At 42.5% G+C, this 20172-nt stretch overlaps 1 protein-coding gene across 15 annotated transcripts in view; it reads right to left on the bottom strand.

Moving 5' to 3' along the window:
- ADD3 (adducin 3) overlaps nt 1-16845 on the bottom strand; it is a 129480-nt gene extending 112635 nt beyond the window's left edge. For 5 of the 15 annotated variants that reach the window (XM_077947480.1, XM_077947488.1, XM_077947493.1 and 2 more), the window contains exon 1: nt 14471-14788. The gene's annotated coding sequence lies outside the window, so the exon portion shown is untranslated. Of the gene's footprint in view, nt 1-5810; nt 5908-14470; nt 14789-15728; nt 15883-16624 lie in introns of those variants that run through there. The other 10 variants (XM_077947481.1, XM_015148127.3, XM_015148135.3 and 7 more) reach the window with 6 other exon arrangements.
- Nucleotides 16846-20172: the final 3327 nt, after the last annotated feature.

The following is a 20172-nucleotide window of genomic DNA, read 5'->3' as shown; positions in this document are numbered from 1 at the left end:
TCAGTTGATAGGCATATGGGTTGCTTCCATTTTTTGGCTATTATGAATAATGTTGCTATGGTCACTGGTGTACAAGTTTTTTGTGGGAACACGTTTCCAATTCTCTTGGGTATATACCTATAAGAAGTGCTGGATCATAAACTGTTACCATTTTTATCCACGTTAACTCCGAGGAACAGCCAGATTGTTCCATTTTTAAAGGGCAGTAACAACACTATTTTTATTTTCACATTTTGATTAAAATAAAATTGTTCAATCCCTAGAGAAAACGGTTTCCTTTAGGACTAAGTGTCCTTAGCAGTTAAAGTAAATTCAAGGTTTTATAAGATAAATTAAATCCCTTCAAAGCATAAAGATATATAGAAATACCTCAAACCCATATTAGAGCAAAGCTTATTCTAGTCATCAAAGGGATTAAATATGCATCCATTTAAAAAATGGAGAAGGGGCCGGGCACAGTGGCTCACACCTGTAATCCCAGCACTTTGCAAGGCCGAGGTGGGCAGATCACGAGGTCAGGAGATCGAGACCATCCTGGCCAACACAGTGAAACCCCGTCTCTACTAAAAATACAAGAAAAAAAAAATTAGCTGGGCGTGGCGGCGGGTGCCTGTAGTTGCAGCTACTCGGGAGGCTGAGGCAGGATAATGGCGTGAACCTGGGAGGCAGAGCTTGCAGTGAGCTGAGATGGTGCCACTGCACTCCAGCCTGGGCGACAGAGCGAGACTCCGTCTCAAGAAAAAAAAAAAAAAAAAGAGAAGGAAAATGACAACTCCCAGGCCGGGCGCGGTGGCTCAAGCCTGTAATCCCAGCACTTTGGGAGGCCGAGACGGGCGGATCACGAGGTCAGGAGATCAAGACCATCCTGGCTAACACGGTGAAACCCCGTCTCTACTAAAAATACAAAAAATTAGCCAGGCGTGGTGGCGGGCGCCTGTAGTCCCAGCTACTCGGAGGCTGAGGCGGGAGAATGGCGTGAACCCGGGAGGCGGAGCTTGCAGTGAGCCGAGATCGCGCCACTGCACTCCAGCCTGGGAGACACAGCGAGACTCCGCCTCAAAAAAAAAAAAAAAAACAACAACAACAAAAAAAAGAAAATGACAACTCCCAAGTTTATATAGTCAGCCTATAATTATGCACTGATCTCTCCTCATAGCAACTTCCAAATAGATGTCTAATAGACATTTCAAATGAATGACTCAAACTGAACTCTTACTCTCTCCCATTCTCCAAACTGCTCCTCCTTTTTGCCTAGTTTTGCCTAGGCCCAAAACCTTGGTGTCAAGTTTGATTCCTCTCTCTCAACATATACCCCCATATTCTAGTTAGAAAATCCTATTGATTCTATCTTTAAAATATATCCAGAATCCAATAAATTCTCACCACCTCTACCAGATACATCTCTCACCAAGAGTATTCCATTGACCTCCTAAGTAGTCTCCCTGTATCTACACTTGCTCACTATGGTCTAGTCTCAAAACACAGCCAAAAGAAAACCTTTAAAACATATGTCAGATTGTGCCACACCTCTGTTTGAAGCTATCCAGTGGATTCCCATTACCCCCACCTCAATTCTGCTTCATCCATGCCAGTTATGCTTGGGCCTCAGGGCCTTTGGTTTCTTGCTTTCTCTGCCTGCAATGTTCTTCCCCCCAGACATCCATCCACATGCATGCTCTCTCACCTTCTTCAAGTTTTTGCCCACAGGTCACCTTCTCTGTGAGGACCTTTCCTGGCTGCTATTTAAGTCTGCAATTACCCCCAAACACTCCCTTAGTCTTCCTTCCCTGCTCTATATTGCTCCATAACATTTATCACTAACATGACATATACTTTATTTCTATTTACTCCCAAGAATATAAACTCCATTAGGGCAGGAGGTTTTGTCTGTTTTGCGTACTGTCAAATTCCCAGCACTTAGAACAGAACCTGACACATAATAATTGCTCAATAAATATTTGAATGAATAAATGAATAAAGGATGCACTGAGTTGCTCAAAAAAATAAGGGCTAAACAGGTCACAAACAAATATTTATGAGGAACTAGTATTACTACATCTAACTTTCAGATGAGAGTGGAAAGCATTTATGGAAAAAGATACCACAATGTTTCTACAGTTTGCTCTAGGAGAAGTTGCTATTCCTGCTCATTTCATGTATTTTGGAAAGAATCTGTCCTTTGCCAAAGCCTCTTAGCTTCCGGACAGCTGAAACAAACGCTGGGAGTTGACAAGCTCCTGGGGTAATGATGTCCTTCTCTTAAGTGCCACATATACATAGAGCCAAGGATTTTCATGGTCTTCAATCTTCTATTAGCCCCATTCCCAGGATCTTCACACAGTACAATCAGGTTTCTTGGCCACTCTCCAAGTAAACCTACAAACTGGTGAACTCAGCTTCTTCAGAAACATAATCACAGCACCTTCAAGCACAGATGAATCCGTATTTTATATAAAAGAAAACTAAAGAAAACAAAGTTACTTGTTCAAAATGTCTTGAATAGAGTTACACTAAGTATTTTTCAAATAGTGAGGGATAAACATGACAAGTCTGAGTGAGAGAACTGAGACACTTTGGAACAAACCTTCTAAAATCTGAAAACAGACAATGTTATTTTACAAAAATTTTAAGTGAAATGGTCATATCTCATATCAACTCAATCCATCCATCATCCACATATTAGATTTAAAAGTTATATTAACAGACATTGACAGAATATGCTCTAGCATTAGGCAAACAAAGTAAATGATAGACAAATACAGATTTTTAAAAATGTACACCTCTTCCCCAAAATGAGGCCTTCCTTGTCTAATGTTGGGAATGATGAGAATTCCTAAAGTCTTTCTGTTAATACTAACTTTCCTAAGCATTACTGCCTTCAAAACAGAAGTATACGGATATTCCTATAAAACCAGTAATTTTCATATTGAGTTAAGAGGGAGCACTGTTAAAAGACTACATGTGACCACCACCGCCACTCCATCCCCTCCCCTCACTCCTGCCATATTCTAATGTATTTCCTAGGGAGGCCAGTCCTTGGCACCATTACAAATAAGTCTTCGCCGTAGCCATTAAATGCCTTATAGTGGCAAGCTACTGTGAACCACTATTATAAACTATCTCCCATTGTGCTACAGAAAAAAGAATCATTTTCATGGACGTAATTTTTGGCCAAAATCCTTTCCATCTTCTCCACTTAATGAAATCTTAACTCCTTAAAGGTCCATCCTTGTTCTTTCCTGTGAGGCCTTTTCTGACCACTCCATCTCTTTTCTTCTTCTTTTTCTTTTTTTTGAGATGAAGCCTCACTCTTGTCACCCAGGCTGGAGTGCAATGGCACGATCTCAGCTCACTGCAACCTCCACCTCCCAGGTTCAAGCAATTCTCCTGCCTCAGCCTCCTCCCAAGTAGCTGGGATTACAGGCACCTGCCACCACGCCTGGCTAATTTTTGTATTTTTAGTAGAGATGGGGTTTCACCATGTTGGCCATGCTAGTCTTGAACTCCTGACCTCGAGGGATTCGCCCACCTCGGCCTCCCAAAGTGCTGGGATTACAGGTGTGAGCCACCGCGCCCAGCCCACTCCATCTCTTTTCTTGACCAGTTGACCTGTAGCATTTGTTTTCTGTATCTGTCATCTGGCATTCATCACACAGTGGCAAGTAACATCTTTTGCATTGTCTTAGTTATTGCTGACCATTCCTATGTTTGACTGGAAAGTCACAGTCTCAACGAGTGATGTATCTCAGCCTATGGGGATTTTCTGGAAGACACATATTAAAGTATAATTCCTTACAGATAAAGGAGAAGGGCAGAAGCCCTAAGGGTGACTGGGTTAAGAATACACAGCACAATCATCACTGAACTGCAATTTTAGAAGCTTTTGGTTATACCAAAACAATGATCCCCAACCTTTTTAAACAAGATACCTTTTATGGTCAAAACGTGTTAACAAACTAGACCATTACTCATAATAATAGTCAGGTATTAAATATCCCTTAATTTAAAGAATACATGGATTCAATGAAGTTTTAGTACATACATGTAAGGTATGGTACTTATTCAGTATACAGAACGTACTTGGTATGTACAAAAAGTTGAGGTTTCCCCAGGACCTCAGGCTGGCACATGGTTTAATTTTATTGTACTGTGGACATGGATTATTATTGCCATATTGAAAAGCACTACCACCTAAAAATATTTAGGAGGAAGTAATATACATATATTATATATATAAAAAACAAATCCCCACTCTCCTACAAAAAATAAACCCAGCCTGGCCGGGCGCGGTGGCTCAAGCCTGTAATCCCAGCACTTTGGGAGGCCGAGGCGGGCGGATCACAAGGTCAGGAGATCGAGACCACAGTGAAACCCCGTCTCTACTAAAAATACAAAAAATTAGCCGGGCGCGGTGGCGGGCGCCTGTAGTCCCAGCCACTCAGGAGGCTGAGGCAGGAGAATGGCGGGAACCCGGGAGGCGGAGCTTGCAGTGAGCCGAGATCGCGCCACTGCACTCCAGCCTGGGCAACAGCGTGAGACTCCGTCTCAAAAAAATAAAAAATAAAAAAAAAAAAATAAACCCAGCCAAAAAACTCTTCAGTAACTCCTCCCATGAAGGGTATATTTTAAGCACATGCCCCAATGTGAAACAATTCACTTCATGTTTCACTAATAAACTTTTCTTGTGGTTTTAAATATAGCAGAAGGAACAAACGTTAACATAGACAAAATCAAATAGAAAACATTTGGAAGTTCATCTCATGTATACGTCCTGATTCTAGTGAAATCTCAATCCTATTTACCCATTTTACCACTCTCTTAAAAACAACAACAATAACAAAAAAACCAAGAACCCCAGCATCAGTATTTTCCAGCCAAGGCAAAAATATCATTCTAATCTTGGTTCAACTCTTCTGTGCAGCCGCCAACAAAAATAAACATAAATAAATCAGCAGTATAGCACAGTGCTTAAGGGTATTAGCCCTGACCTCAAATCTTGGCTCTGTCCTTTATTAACAGTATGATCTTGGGCAAGTTACTTCACTAAACTTTGGATAATTTACGTGGAGTGCTTAAAATGATCCTTGGCAGGTTTTAAAGGCTAATAAAAATAGTTACTAATTAAGTAATTATATATAATAGATACAAATATATAACAATCAAGTGTATTTTTATGGCAACAATTTCGAAGCTTCCTTTCAATTCATATTTTCAAAGTTCTTTCTTGTCTGGCTTTGACAAGCCTATTCCAGATACCTTAAACCTCCAACTGACCTATAACTAGTTCTACTACCTCTAGTTCTTTTTTTTTTTTTTTTTTGAGACAGAGACTGGCTCTGTCGCCAGGCTGGAGCGCAGTGGCGCGATCTCGGCTCACTAAAACCTCCGCGGTTCAAGTGATTCTCCTGCCTCAGCCTCCCAAGTAGCTGGGACTACAGATGTGCGCCACAACGCCCAGCTAATTTTTGTATTTTTAGTAGAGACGGTTTCACCATGTTGCCCAGGATGGTCTCGATCTCTTGACCTTGTGATCCACCAGCCTCGGCCTCCCAAAGTGCTGGGATTAGAGGCGTGAGCCACCACACCCAGCCATACTACCTCCAGTTCTACCCATGGCTGCTACTACAGAAAGATTTTGGAAAACAGGGAAAGAAAAAACAAAAACCAGGAAACCACTACCATACACCAAAACAACAAAATCTACTTTGAAACAGTGAATTTAATCAAGTAGGAATCATTGCCTTAGAAAATGAGACAAAAAGCGCAGGAGAAAAAAAATCGAAGTATTCAAGTATTCTTAAAATCCTTACCTCCAGTTAGGCAAATGGTTTGTTTGCTGATTCTAAGTCCAAGCAGATTTGAACATCATTATTGTCTGCAGGAGCCATCAATAACCAACCAGACCTGCTATTGAAAGACTTCTCTCATTAAAATAATTTTCTTTACCACTTAATTTCACCACTACTCGGCTGTTTTTAATATAAGACCCAACAACTTCTTAAGGTTTCTCTTTTCCCATGCATTCCAACAAGTACTGAATTAGTTCATCATCATGTGTTTAGGCCTCCTGCTGGGAAGCATAATTAAAATTAAGCAGGCAACAATTCCACTTGGTATTAAGATCCTGTCAAATCCTCCAAATGAAGCTGGGCCTGGTTTCTCCAGGAACTGGCTGAGAGTTCTGTAAGGAAAACAGGAGCTGCTCAACTTGATGCTGGCCATTCAGTAGATGGCACTCTTCCCTTTGAGCCCAAATTAAACAGCCCCAAGAAGTATGTTCTGTTACATTCAGGTGTGACACAAAGCAGGGGTTCTCTCTTCAAAGCACTTAACTGATAGTCCCAATCCCTCCTGAAATGCTGATTGGTCAAGGCAGACACTCTAAAAGAGCACAGGGACGTTTAGATTATAAGACATCAAACAATATAAAATCATCTAACTTAAGTGATTACCAATTAATCAGCTTCTCAGAGGTTATTACTATCTCAAGCAAATACACCGTTCTTATTCAGGCATAAAATGTTCCTTCCCTATTATATTCTGCTATGACAGCCTTTTTGTGGCTAGTGACCAGACCCTCGGTCTATCACATGTTTTACTAAGGTATTTAGTGATGGCAAAGTGCTTAGAGAACTACGATTTTATCATTATCAACATTCACCATGACAGATGAAGTAAAGGATGTTTTACTTTCAGCGTTTTTAACTGAAATAAAAGTGATGCCCACTTAAAAAAAAAATCAAACATTCTAATACGAAAATCACTGATCTAGTTTTGCAACAAGTATTTTTAAAGTAATGAATTTCTAATTCATTGATAACATGTACTTTACTCTAATAAATAATAGCTTCCAATTATTAAATGTTGAGTAAGGTTTGTCACACTTCTATTTTGAAAATCTTTATTTGAAATTTAAGAAGCAGACAGTTGTGGAGAAAGAAAAAAATTCCTTTTAGTGCAACCTCCAGTTGAAAGCTAAAATTTTAAGCAATCAGATAGAATTCACCTTAAAAATTCTACCTTCCCATCCTGGCCAACATGGTGAAACCCCATCTCTACTAAAAATACAAAAAATTAGCTGGGCATGGTGGCGCATGCCTGTAATCCCAGCTACTCGGGAAGTTGAGGCAGGAGAATCACTTGAACCAGGGAGTTGGAGGTTGCACTGAGCAGAGATCATGCCACTGCACTCTAGCCTGGCGACAATGCAAGACTCCGTTTCAAAAAAAATTCTACCTTCCCTTAGGAAAGTGAACTCAACTCTGACAATAAAAACTATAAAAGGCCACGTGCGATGGCTCACGTCTGTAATCCCAGCACTTTGGGAGGCCGAGGCAGGTGGATCACCTAAGGTCGGGAGATCGAGACCAGCCTGACCAACATGGAGAAACCCCCATCTCTACTAAAAATACAAAATGAGTCAGGCGTGGTGGCGTATGCCTGTAATCCCAGATAGGAAGGCTGAAGCAGGAGAATAGCTTGAACCCGGGAGGCAGAGGTTGTGGTGAGCTGAGAATCGCGCCATTGCACTTCAGCCTGGGCAACAATAGTAAAAAAACTCTGTCTCAAAAGAAAAAAAAAAAAACAATAAAAGACAGGCAAAGTAAGAGGTATACTGTTTTTACCTTTAAAAAGTTGGCTGTGGAAGGCCAGGCACAGTGGCTCATGCCTGTAATTCCAGCACTTTGGGAGGCCAAGGCAGGCACATCACGAGGTCAGGAGATCAAGACCATCCTGACTAACATGGTGAAACCCCATCTCTACTAAAAATACAAAAAAATTAGCCGGGCGAGGTGGCGGGCACCTGTAGTCTCAGCTACTTGGGAAGCTGAAGCAGGAGAATGGCGTGAACCCAGGAGGTGGAGCTTGCAGTGAGCGGAGATTGTGCCACTGCACTCCAGCCTGGGAGACAGAGCGAGACTCCACCTCAAAAAAAAAAAGAAGAAAAAAGTTGGCTGTGGAAATAAGGAATACGAACAATGCATCAACTTCATTGCAAATCCCTTTCTACCTCCCATTTGTGCAGCTCAGGCAATGAAGCATTCCACTCATCCAAGGCACTTATGCCCAATCACAACTCCATTTGAGTTCTGACCATTGCCCTTTTCCAATCACTTCCTTAGATATTAAAAGGCTGATCTTTTAGAATTTTTTTTGTCATGTATTAAGATAAATGAGAAGAGAAGTCACAATGTAGCTAACAACTGCTCACTCTAACTTCTTAGGGCGTAAAAGTGGAGTGTTCTTAAAAGTTCCTGGGGAGGCCCTGACTTCCAAATATGCTTCCTTAGATATAGCAAGTAAGCCTAACTATCTTCTCCAGCAGGATGAGTAAACCCATCATTCTGCTATAGCATTTAGTCATTCTAGCAAATCAAAAGATGATAGATGAGGATACTGTATGGAAAAGGAAAACGGAAATGCTGTCCTTGCTAGGGATGAGCTGAGCCATTGTGGAAGAACTGCACAGAAACACTGCTGATGGTGATGAAGACATACACCGAGTTCCCATGATACTAAAAACTCAGTACCTCTCCAACCTGATTGCTTTTACATTGTTTGAGTTCCACCTCCTCTAGCAGGTAACCAACAAACAGCCATGGGAGCAGAGTTAAACAGACTGTCACTCACATCAGCACTCTCCTCTTCCATTACATCTAAAAAGGTGAGCACTTCCCTTGGTGAGGGAGGGGAAAGAAATCACAAGAATAAATTTAAAGAGGTATGGGAGCTTAAAACAATAATTTCATGTATATTACCTGGAGTTAGGTTATCCTGCTTAATCCATTGCTTGCATTAACATATCTGTGATTACTGTTATTTTATTGTTTCATTAATATAGTATACTTCTTGAGACACTGGTTTTAAAGACATTATGTTACTGTCCTTAAATTTCTCAGAAGTGTTTTTACCCCCTAGCTGGTTGAGGGAAATGTTTATCCTATGGAAATCGCATATGCCCACTGCAGAAAAAATGAGTTTCATAACCCTAGATTAAAACCATAGCCTTGGCCGGGTGCAGTGGCTCACACCTGTAGTCCCAGCACTTCGGGTGGCCAACTGGGGAGGATCACCTGAGGGTCAGGAGTTCAAGACCAGCCTGGCCAACATGACGAAACCCCATCTCTACTAAAAATAAAAAAATGAGCTGGGCGTGGTGGCAGGCACCTGTAATCCCAGCTACTCAGGAGGCTGAGACAGAACAATCACTTGAACCCAGAAGGTAGAGGCTGCAGTGAGCCGAGATCACACCACTGCCCTCCTGCCTGGATGACAGAGAGAGACTCCATCTCAAAACAAAACAAAACAAAACAAAAAAAACCATAGCCTTGAAGAGACAGTCATCTTAAATGCCAGTTAATGTACTGCGTACAAACCTATCTCCTCAGGCCCATTTTCATTGAAAGAAAAAAAAAAGTAAACATAACATATGGTGCTGATGCAGATCAGTCTGACATCAAATAAAGGCTCAATTTAGATCTAACCTTATCTTAAAGATATAAACAAGGCCTGTGGCTCACGCCTGTAGTCCCAGCTACCTGGGAGGCTGAGGTGGGAGGATGGCTTGAGCCCAGGAGTTCGAGACCAGCCTGGGCAACAAAGTGAGAGCTGTCTCAAAAATATAAAAAAAGAAAAAAAAAAAAGATAAACATATGCCAAAGCCTATACATCTTGTACAATAACGGTTCAGCTTTTAGCAGAGTTAAACTAAGCAATATTATCTTCAAGAAATAAACTTACAAGAACAGTAAGCCTTTTAAAATCAAAGATAGGTTTCATCCATTTTATACCTTTTGGTGATCATGCTACTATTATTTGGATTATGCTAGACAACTCTGAAAGCCACATTCATTCTTTAAGGTTTCTAGGATACTCTAAATTTATTCCTTCAGTGCAGTTAAGTAATGTCCTAGAAGCCTGAAAGGGATTTTTAATGCAGCTTTTCAAACATACTCAACCAAAAACAGTTTAAGGAAACAAGAGGCTCTGATTCTCATTATCTGTGCTACCATCTAATACTTTAAGTTGAATAGTACTTTTTAAATATTTAACATGTTTTCAACTGTGCAATTAATTCAATTTTGAACTTTAAAACTGGTCCAGATATTCAGCAACATTAAAATACACATGAAATAAATAAAAGATCCACAAACCGTTTTTCTCCAACACTTTTTTTCCCATATAAAGGTATTACTCTATGCATACTGTTGGTACTCAATAAATATTAATACACTAGGTGAATAATTTCTAACTTTACCTAAAAGGAAGAGAATCCCTCAAGTAGCATGGTTTGACATACACATACATACACACACACGTCCATAATTAGCAACTGCTAGAATAAAAAATGATTATATTAATCTAAGGGATAACAGACTTTTTCTTTCAAGCAACAGCCAAGGAAAGACTTCTAACCTGTACGTTTTAGAGAGGATTTTTGATATATACAATCCATTACAGTAAAAAAAATTAACAGTAAAAATTTGAGACTATCTTGGCATTTGGCCAAGAGAACTGAATCTCCGGCAGAACCTGAAAGACCTCATAACAATCTCACCTATAAATACTCTGGCATGGACCCCGAGTTCAAACTATAGAGTATTAACAAAGACACAATGTACTAAGGTACTCATTTTGAATCTCAATGACATGACAATCTATGACTGTCCAATTAATTTTAAATTGGGTTTAAATAATTTCAAATAGGTCTATGTTTAAAAGGAAGAACAGCACTCGATTAGATATTTAAAGTTTTTTTAAAAATTCAAGCTCTACATATTTAATATTTTCAAAGGACTCTGAAAAGCACTAATTATAACAAAAACAGTGTTTAGTGTGAGAAACAGATTAGTAACCTGTGTCTTCAATAAAGCTTGCACTTTGTCAATTCAACGCATGCTTGTTTTTTTGTTTGTTTTTTTTTGAGACGGAGTCTTGCTCTGTCGCCCAGGCTGGAGTGCAGTGGCGCGATCTCGGCTCACTGCAAGCTCCGCCTCCCGGGTTCACGCCATTCTCCTGCCTCAGTCTCCCAAGTAGCTGGGACTACAGGCGCCCGCCACCACACCCAGCTAATTTTTTGTATTTTTAGTAGAGACGAGGTTTCACCGTGTTAGCCAGGATGGTCTCGATCTCCTGACCTCATGATCCGCCCGCCTCGGCCTCCCAAAGTGCTGGGATTACAGGCGTGAGCCACCGCGCCCGGCATTTTTTTCCTAACATTACATTGCACTAAGTTGTCAAAGGACATATCATCTATCTACAATGATTCTAAACATTACTTAAAACAGCTCCTAATTTAGTTTATAATTAATTTGTTTGACATATCAACTACAATGGTGAAGCAGCAACACACAGTTCCTTGAGGAATGTGAATGACAAAGTATAAGCCACAAGTTAAATTTTTCCATTTACGGTTCATTTTAGGAAGCAACTCAGGTGGTATTTAGAACAAACAAGTTAAAAATTTATCTCAGGTTGATATGATGTTGGTAATCAGAAGGGTGATAAGGTTTACTGATTTACTGCAGAACTGGAATCTCCAATGGAAATTAGTGCCCTCTGGGCCACCTGGGGCCCTACATAGCTGGTAAGCTTAAAAAAAAAAAAGACTTTAGTATCTTTAGTAATTAGAAAGACAGCATGCTCTAGCACAAACTCCAGCACCCTAAACACATGTCATATATCAAAAGAGAATACTCTTTCAACGTCAAAAGGTGACTGTATTTAATGCAGGTTAACCATCACTCTTTAGATTTAAGCACAACTTGGTGGTATTAATACCAGAGGATGTGGTTAAACAAGACAAGAGCACCTGATAGTCTTGGGAATACCATGAAGACTTCTCATTGGTTTGCAATCATTTCCATGAGCTCAATAGCAACAAGGGGCAGTGGTTACATGGGCTCACTCTGGGTTCAGAACCAACCTGTGTCACCTAATATCACTACACCTTGGGGAGATACTTATCCTCTCCATCCCTCTGTTTAGTCACTGGGTTGCTGGAAGGACTAAGTAAATTAAATCATATAAAACTCTTAGTGCCTGGCACAGAGGTTAGGCACACAAATATTGGCTATCACAAACATCTGCTGAGTCTTCACATGCTGGGTAGCATGATATAACAGCCTTCAAAAAGATATGTCACTTTATATACTGATAATGATAAACACATAAAGCACTGAGTACAAACCTTATTCAAAGCACTTTACACATAACTCAGTTAAGCTAAAGTTCTGATGTGACTGTTCCCCAACACACTACACAGTTTGTTCAGAGCCGGGTTTCTATGCTTTTATGTGATTTCTTCCCTCAAACACTTCTTATACTCTGATGACATGCATACATGCCGCCCAGTACTGCTAACCAACTGCTTTGAAACGGGAAAGATCAATCAGCTAACCACCTGTAGGCTTACATGTGACAAAAACACTCAGACATGATAGCACTACTCCAGGAAGTCTCAAAACCTCAGAAGTTGGGCACCACCCTGTATCTAGGTTTTAGGATTGTGTTTAGGAGTCGGGCTGTTGCTGATGTTATGTTCTCTTGGTCTCAAAAGACATTCTGCTTTTACAAAGACCAGATCTACACTTTAAACATAATTGAGCAGAATTCACATTCATCCCAGCATAATATTGAAAAAAGGAGACAGCAAAGTGTATAATTTTCTCCCTTTCAGTCAATGCTTGAAACTTACATTCCGAAAATACAATCCTTCTATCAATGCAAACTATTTCCCAAGTGTCATATGATCAACTATGTCAAATGTTTACCAAACATTTCCTGACATCATATACGTAAAATGTAGCAATATATTGAATGTCTCATAACCAACTAAAAACGCCTTCAAATTATGTTTAACATTCAACATAGATACACCCGTTTCTTCTTTAAAAACTATTACCAACATGCCAGCACTTCTGAGCACCTTAAGTGTTAGCACAGACTGAACTCTCCAGAAAGATGAAGAGTTAAATGTAGCGGCCTTTATTTTATCCTGGTCCTCCTTCCATAAAGTTAATCTGCTCCATTTAAGCAAAGGAAAATGAGTTATAATGCAAGGACAATATAATGGAGACTTCGATATGAAAACTTTCTACAAATGCTCCATTTATAATGTTCCAGTTATTTATAGGGATAGGTAACTTAACCCTATAAATTTTACATTGTTCGAGTTCCACCTCTAGCAGGTAACCAACAAACAGCCATGGGAGCAAGTATTTATAGGGTTAAGTTAATGGGTTGGTCGCATAACTTAATTACACAAATATTTTTAACAGTCAAATATTTAACTTAAAAACGCCAAATTGCACTGTACTCTTATTTTTTTTAATCTCTAAAAACACTCTCACTAGGAGTCTTCTGAAGCCAAAATTAGGAACGTACCCGGCACTATGCAGTCAGAAGCCATTCCAAGAAAAGCTACCATTTAACACTGCTAAATCTAAAATGCTACATAATTCAACGTAAACGTGCACGCACGTGTGTGTAGCTAGTCCCATACCCCAGAATCTTATCAATTCCTTCCCCAAACTTGCATATAATCCTCCCTCAAAGCCTCTTGGTTAAGTTAAATTCCTTAACACTCTACCAGGTTAATTGCAACAGCACATGTGCCAAGGAAATTAGTGGTTTTCCTTGCGCTCCCATTTTCAACGGGCACCTACTTGCAATTAAATCTCTGCAACAAAAAAGTTCACCTGAGGCCGTTCTTGCCATTTTAAAAGAGGCCCAGATTATGCTACCTGTCTGTGGTCTTGCCTGAGCTATAATAGCATACCTCCAAAGAGGCTGGACGTGCCCCAAACACCGGCACACCAGACCTGCTGCCAACTTTGCTTGTCACCCCTAGCAGGAAGCTCAACCTAACATGTATACGTTTGTAGGGGTGGCGTGTTTGTGTGTATGTATGTCTGTGTCGGGGGGTGGGGAAGCGGATTACAGGAGAAAGGTGACTGAACACTTCCAACTTGTAACAGAAGTTGTGTTTGTTTTTAATGAGGAAAAAAAACTAAAACCAACATTCTCTCTTTCCTCCACCTTTTTTCCAAGTGCAGGAACCTCCTACTCCCCTGGAGTGCACCTTCAGGGCTTAAGGTCCCCGGGGTCACCTAAGCTATCAGCTAGCATCTGATTTTAGCACTCCTCGCCTTCCTAGGAAAAACCAGAGGACGCGCAAAGCGTCGGGCCCACACAGCGGCGCCGCAGGCCGCGCACCGCCGCCCCCAGACCCTCCTCCGCAGGTACGCTCCCCGCCGGCCTGTCGGAGGTCCCCACTCCCACCCCGGAAAAGGGTTCACCTGAGGCCGCAGAGACAGCCAATGAGAAGTCCCCTCGGCCCCGCCAGCCGCCGCTCCCCACCCCCGCGCGACCCCCGGTAGCGTCCCCGCTGCCAGCCCCCGCGCGGGTGCCCGCGTCCCGGCCTGGAGGAGAGGCAGGACGACGGCGCCTCCTCTCCCCGCAGGATTACCTCGCAGCGCGCAGCCGGCTTTGTGTTTCCCCTCCCTCCTTCTCCGCAGCCGCCCGGGCTGCAGCAGCCGCCGGATCCACCGCTGCCGCCGCCTCTTAAGCGCCGCAGAGCCCCAAAGGGTAGGGCGGGAGAAGGGGAGGGGGCTTGAGGAGGGAGGGACCTGGACGCCTAGCCCTGTGCAGCAGGAAGCGGCGACACCTGGGATGCCGACGCCTCTAGCTCTTGCTCTGTGTTTTTAAAAAAATCTAATTTAAACCTCTCTTCTTTCCCTCCCGCCCCTCACACTGGCGACCGTTACGGGCTGGCGGCTGGCGCTCTGGCGGGACTAGCCGAGCGCCCCTCGAGCGTCCCTTGGTCCCGCCCCCTAACGCCCCGCCCCTAGTTCCCCAAGCACCCTCCCCGGTCACGCCCCCAAGGTCCGCCCCTCGCAGCCCCCGACGCCTCTGGCCCCGCCTCTCAGACTCCGTAGCGTCCCGGCCCCGCCTCCTCAAGGCTTCTCCTCTGGCAGCCCCGAGCTCTCTCTGGCCCCGCCCCGAGCGCCCCTCGAGAGCCCTGGCCCCGCCCCCGCAGCTCCCTCCGCTCCCTCAAGCGCTAAGTCCGTGAAGCCGCGGCGGTGGGGGCCTGCAGGCCCGGCAGTCGGGAGGGCCTGGTTCGGGGCGGCTGCCTGGCGCCTCTTCAACGTCCTCCTCCGGCTGTGCAGCTCGAATCCACAGCGTCCCCGGAGGGCCAGAGGGGGAAACGACCCCGACAGAAATCCGACCGCGAAGGGGAGGAGGGGCGCCTCGGAAATGTCTCCCGCCTTAAATGAGCGAGCCCCCCACTCCTACTCCCGAGGCTGAGCCGCCGCTTTGAGTCAGCCTCGGCCGCCCACACTGGCTGCTGGGGCTTTAGGGGAAAGCCACTGCAAAGGTTCAACCTCCGCACGCCCCCCGTGGGGCCTGGACTTTGCTCTCAGCACAGCTGCCTTCGCGGGCGCCTAGTCCCCACAGCCCCTGCTTCACCTACACACGGGGGGAGGGCAGGGGCTCTCGCTTCTGCTCCATTTGGACCCCTCGAGAGTCTTCACTCCCACTTTGGCTCCCGGCCTCTGAACCTTATGAGAGCTCACTTCTTTGAGGCAAGAAGTCGAGGCATCGCCAAGAACCTTCAAAATGAATGCGGGGCCGGGCAAACTTTGCAACACGCAATTGCAGGGCTGTGGATCCATCCACAGGTGACACCGGGCCGCCCACCCCCGTCGCCCAGACATGTTTCTCACCTCAACCTATTCTCGAAATAGACCTCCCAGCGGTGCACACTTTTCTCTGCCACCCACAACTTCCACGTCCCTCCTGCACCAGTACACTTGCAAGCACACCCCTCCGAGCGCCATTCTAGTGATTCACGGTCCCTTGGGCCAACCCCACCCTAACACACACAGCAAACTTCATTCCCCACCCTTATCTCCCTTCGTTTCCAAGGCACTGGCGACAATCCACTTCATTTCCTTTCCTCATCTGCAGACTCGTCCCCCTCAAATACCTCACGCCATCCCCCTCATCTTCATCCCCTCCCTCCTCCCTAAAAATGTGCTAATTAAAATGTAGTTTCCTCTTCCCACATATGAAGTGTGGAAAATGAATCTTGTCTTGGCACAAACTGTGATGTATTTATCGTTTTCTCTCTCCACTGGACTAAGGCTGTAGAAATTTTAGTCTACCACCATCTCCCATTTGCTCAAAAATCCAACCATGCCATATTATTTTTAAATAATCTTAACGAATCGTGGGGAAGTCTTCCTAGTTTGGGGGAGAAAATTGTTTAGAAGATGCTCAGCCTGACATATTATTTGGCATTTAAAAATATCTGCAGTATTTGAGAGAGATATTGGGAGTGGCTGGATATTTTCTTGCATTTAAAAAGCAAAAAAAAAAAAATGAAAAGCTTTGCATGCATCAAGGTTAGCCTTTTTATGAATAGCAAAAAAAGTATCCTAAGGGCACCTATCAGAATATAGTCCCCACTATATTTTGCTAGTCACAAATCTAGACACCCCCACCACCACCAAAGGAAGACAAATTAACAAAATCCATTTTAAGCATGTCTGGTGAACAGTCTTTTCCATGATCATTCCTTTTCTAACAGTTTCTGGACAAAATAGATAGATCTCCTTACCCACCGAAGATCCAAAGCTTCCTTCTAACCAGGGTAGTAGACGTACGTGTCTGTGTCTTCTGTTCTCTAGGTGTGGATTCTGCAATGCTGCACAGAAACCCACTGCAGCCTCAGACCAACAGCAGCAGCAGCGGCGGCGGCGGCGGCAGCAGCAACAGCAGCATTAGCAGCAGCAGCTTCTCTCAATGCTGAGTAGTAAAGTGTTTGACTTAGTAGACTCTACAATTACCATTAGGCGCTTGCTTATAAGAGAGGAGGCGGAATCTTTCTTAAAGGAATGGGTTTTGTTTTTCCTCTCTAGTATTGCTTCATAAGAGGCAGAGAGGGTGGAATCAGAGAGTTTTGTGGACTGAGTAAATCAGTACAGCTGTGGGAGGTCAAGGTTAAAAATAACTGGGTGATTGAGGAATGGAGGCAGTGATTTTAGTGTAAGTCAATGAAATGTTAGAAGCACCAGTTTTAAAGAGCCCTGCTAATTTCAAATATTGGGGTTAGTGGCAACATAAAGTTGTATGCCTTGAAACTGATTAGTAATTTGTGCAAATATTTAATTTTCAATAATTGTACTAAAATAATAACTATGTAAAGGAAAGTTATTTAGTATTTAATACAAGAATAAAAAGGAAAATGAAGTAAAACTCATTTATGTGACTAGAAGCAATGGATTCAAGTCCTACCTATAAGCATACTTGGAACTTCAGTGAATACCAGTATTAGAAAATATATTATTGACAGATTTCAATGTGTGCTCATGTGTTATAAAAATTACAATATTACATATTGAAAAAACAAAATATATTTAAAATAATTTTTGGATAATAGCACAGTATTGTGCTATTTCAGTGGCAATTCAAAAGTCAGCAAAATTAAGAAACACAAGTGGATTAACTGAATCTAAGCGCATATGAATCTACTATTTACACTATTAAAATGTGTCGTGTCCATATGAGAATCTGCATTATAACCTTACATTTTTTCTTTATAATATTATTTGATTTAAGCACTGACCAGCTATGTTTTTTTCTAAGTAAAGGAAGAGGTGTGATCTCAAAATATGAATAGAAAAAAATACAGAAAATATTCTGCCATTGATTTTCTTTGCACAGCTTTTGTTAATTATGGACCCGTGTAATCTTGAACAAGTAAGTAACCTTATTTGGTTCTTAGTTCTCTGTTTTGTAAAGTGAGGAAGTTGGATTGAAATTTTCCAGGGTCTGGCTGGGCATGGTGGCTCACGCCTATAATCCCAGCACTTTGGGAGGCTGAGGCAGGTGGGTCACGAGGTCAAGAGATTGAGACCATCCTGTCCAACATAGTGAAACCCTGTCTCTACTAAAAATACAAAAATTAGCCGGACATGGTGATGTGTGCCTGTAGTCCCAGCTACTTGGGAGGCTGAAGCAGGAGAATCGCTTGAACCCGGGAGGTGGAGGTTGCAGTAAGCCAAGATCATACCACTGCACTCCAGCCTGGCAACAGAGCAAGACACCATCTCGAAAAAAAAAAAATACAAAAGAATTTCCCAGGGTCCTTTAGCATTCCAAAATAGTATGATTTTATGACATTCATATGTGTATATTTTTGTCACTGAATGTAAGTATGTCTCACTCCAAATTACTTTTTCTGAAAATTTGGATTAAAAGTAAATCTTTATTTTAAATGCTTAACCAGAGTATGTTAGTTGCCACTATTCTGAAATATTTTGGCAATTTATTTTGTAAAGTAAATAAACTTAATTTTATCTGATTATGATTTTGTATCCAACTATGACCAATTTCCCTGAAGTAGGACCCTAATATATTGTTAAGGATACCAAGTGACTGAAGTACTATAATGTATGTTCAGTAATAACTAAAACATATTTTAAAACTGTAGCATTTGTAGGATGGTAGAGGTAAAACAGATTTTAGAGCTTACCTACTCCAACCCTGTTGTTTTACATGTAGAAAACATGGAAACCTGGAGAAACAAAATGGGGACAGTGTTAGGGACAGAACTAGGATTAATTATGAGTCTCCACTCTTCACACACAGAAGGCAAATAAACTATGCATGAACATACACAGTTTCATATACCCACTCTGGGGGCTGAGCAGGACCTGTCACAACAAAAACAAGTAGTTTCAGGCCAGGCGCGGTGGCTCACACCTGTAATCCCAGCATTTTAGGAGGCTGACATAGACCCATCACTTGAGGTCAGGAGTTCGAGACCAGTCTGGCCAACATGGTGAAATCCCATCTCTACTAAAAATACAAAAATTAGCTGGGCATAGTGGTAGGTGCCTGTAATCCCAGATACTCGGGAGGTTGAGGCAGGAGAATCACTTGAACCTGGGAGGCAGAGGTTGCAGTGAGCCGAGATTGTACCACTGCACTCCAGCCTGGGCAACAGAGCAAGACTCTGTCTCAAAAGACAAAACAACAACAAGTAGTTGCAGTCACTGATACTATTTATGTACGTATAAACTAAAGGAATATATCAAACAACTACTTATAATGTAAGTATGAGCGAATTTTGCCTTCAAATTTGGAGATGTTTGTATTAGAAAGTGAAGAAACCTGTCCAGGGGGATGTTGAGAGAAAAAAAAATGACCTTTGGGGAAACCCATAACCCATTAGCAAACTCATGCTTGTCTTCTATTCAAATGACAGGGCCTTCAGCTACTCTGGTGGTCGTTTCCTTGCATCCATGGGTGCCTCTGTTTCCGTTGTCTACATCTGCAAGCATGCCTGCCAAGAGGAATGCTTCATTTTGGAGTCAGGCAGGGGAAAGTATTGTAGCGACTTATTTCTGGCCTTTAGAGATGCTTTCTGGATATTGAAAACTTTGGGCTAGACACTAACGTTTTTCCCTTAAATCTTCACTCAGTATGCCTGGTAAAGAGCCTGGTACTAACCTAAACCCAGTCTACCTAGTTTCAAGGAAGCATTAGAGTTAAAAATCTGTATTATGTTGTATGACACAGCAAACTTGGTTTTTTGTGTACCTGGCAGGAACTTTATCACCTTGGTGTGTTTTTTTTTTTTTTTTTTAGTCTCGCTCTGTTGCCCAGGCTGGAGTGCAGTGGCGCGATGTCAGCTCACTGCAATCTCTGCCTGCTGGGTTCAAGCAATTCTCCTGCCTCAGCCTCCTGTGTAGCTGGGACTACAGGCACGTGCCACCATGCCCAGCTAATTTTATGTATTTTTAGTAGACACAGGGTTTCACCGTTTAAGCCAGGATGGTCTCCATCTCCTGACCTTGTGATCCACCTGCCTCGGCCTCCCAAAGTGCTGGATTACAGGTGTGAGCCACCGCACTCAGCCTCAATTTTTTTTTTTTTTAATGCCTCCGACAGGGAGAGAATTAAAAGAAATTAGTTGCCCAGTTTCCTTCATCTGTTTTTGTTTTCCTTGCTTCTCTGCAAGGAGGGCTTTTTATTTCATCTACCAGGTGGTATTGAACAACGAATAAAACAGTGATTATTTGTATAATTCAAAGCATTCCTCCACACCCTCTCCCCACAAATTGAATGCATTTCTTTACCTCTTCCCAAAGTGCTCAGCAG

Source organism: Macaca mulatta, chromosome 9, assembly GCF_049350105.2.
Source record: "Macaca mulatta isolate MMU2019108-1 chromosome 9, T2T-MMU8v2.0, whole genome shotgun sequence".
Classification (NCBI taxonomy): domain Eukaryota; kingdom Metazoa; phylum Chordata; class Mammalia; order Primates; family Cercopithecidae; genus Macaca; species Macaca mulatta.
Note: the sequence above shows the minus strand (reverse complement) of the source record. Positions and strands in the feature narration are given on the sequence as shown.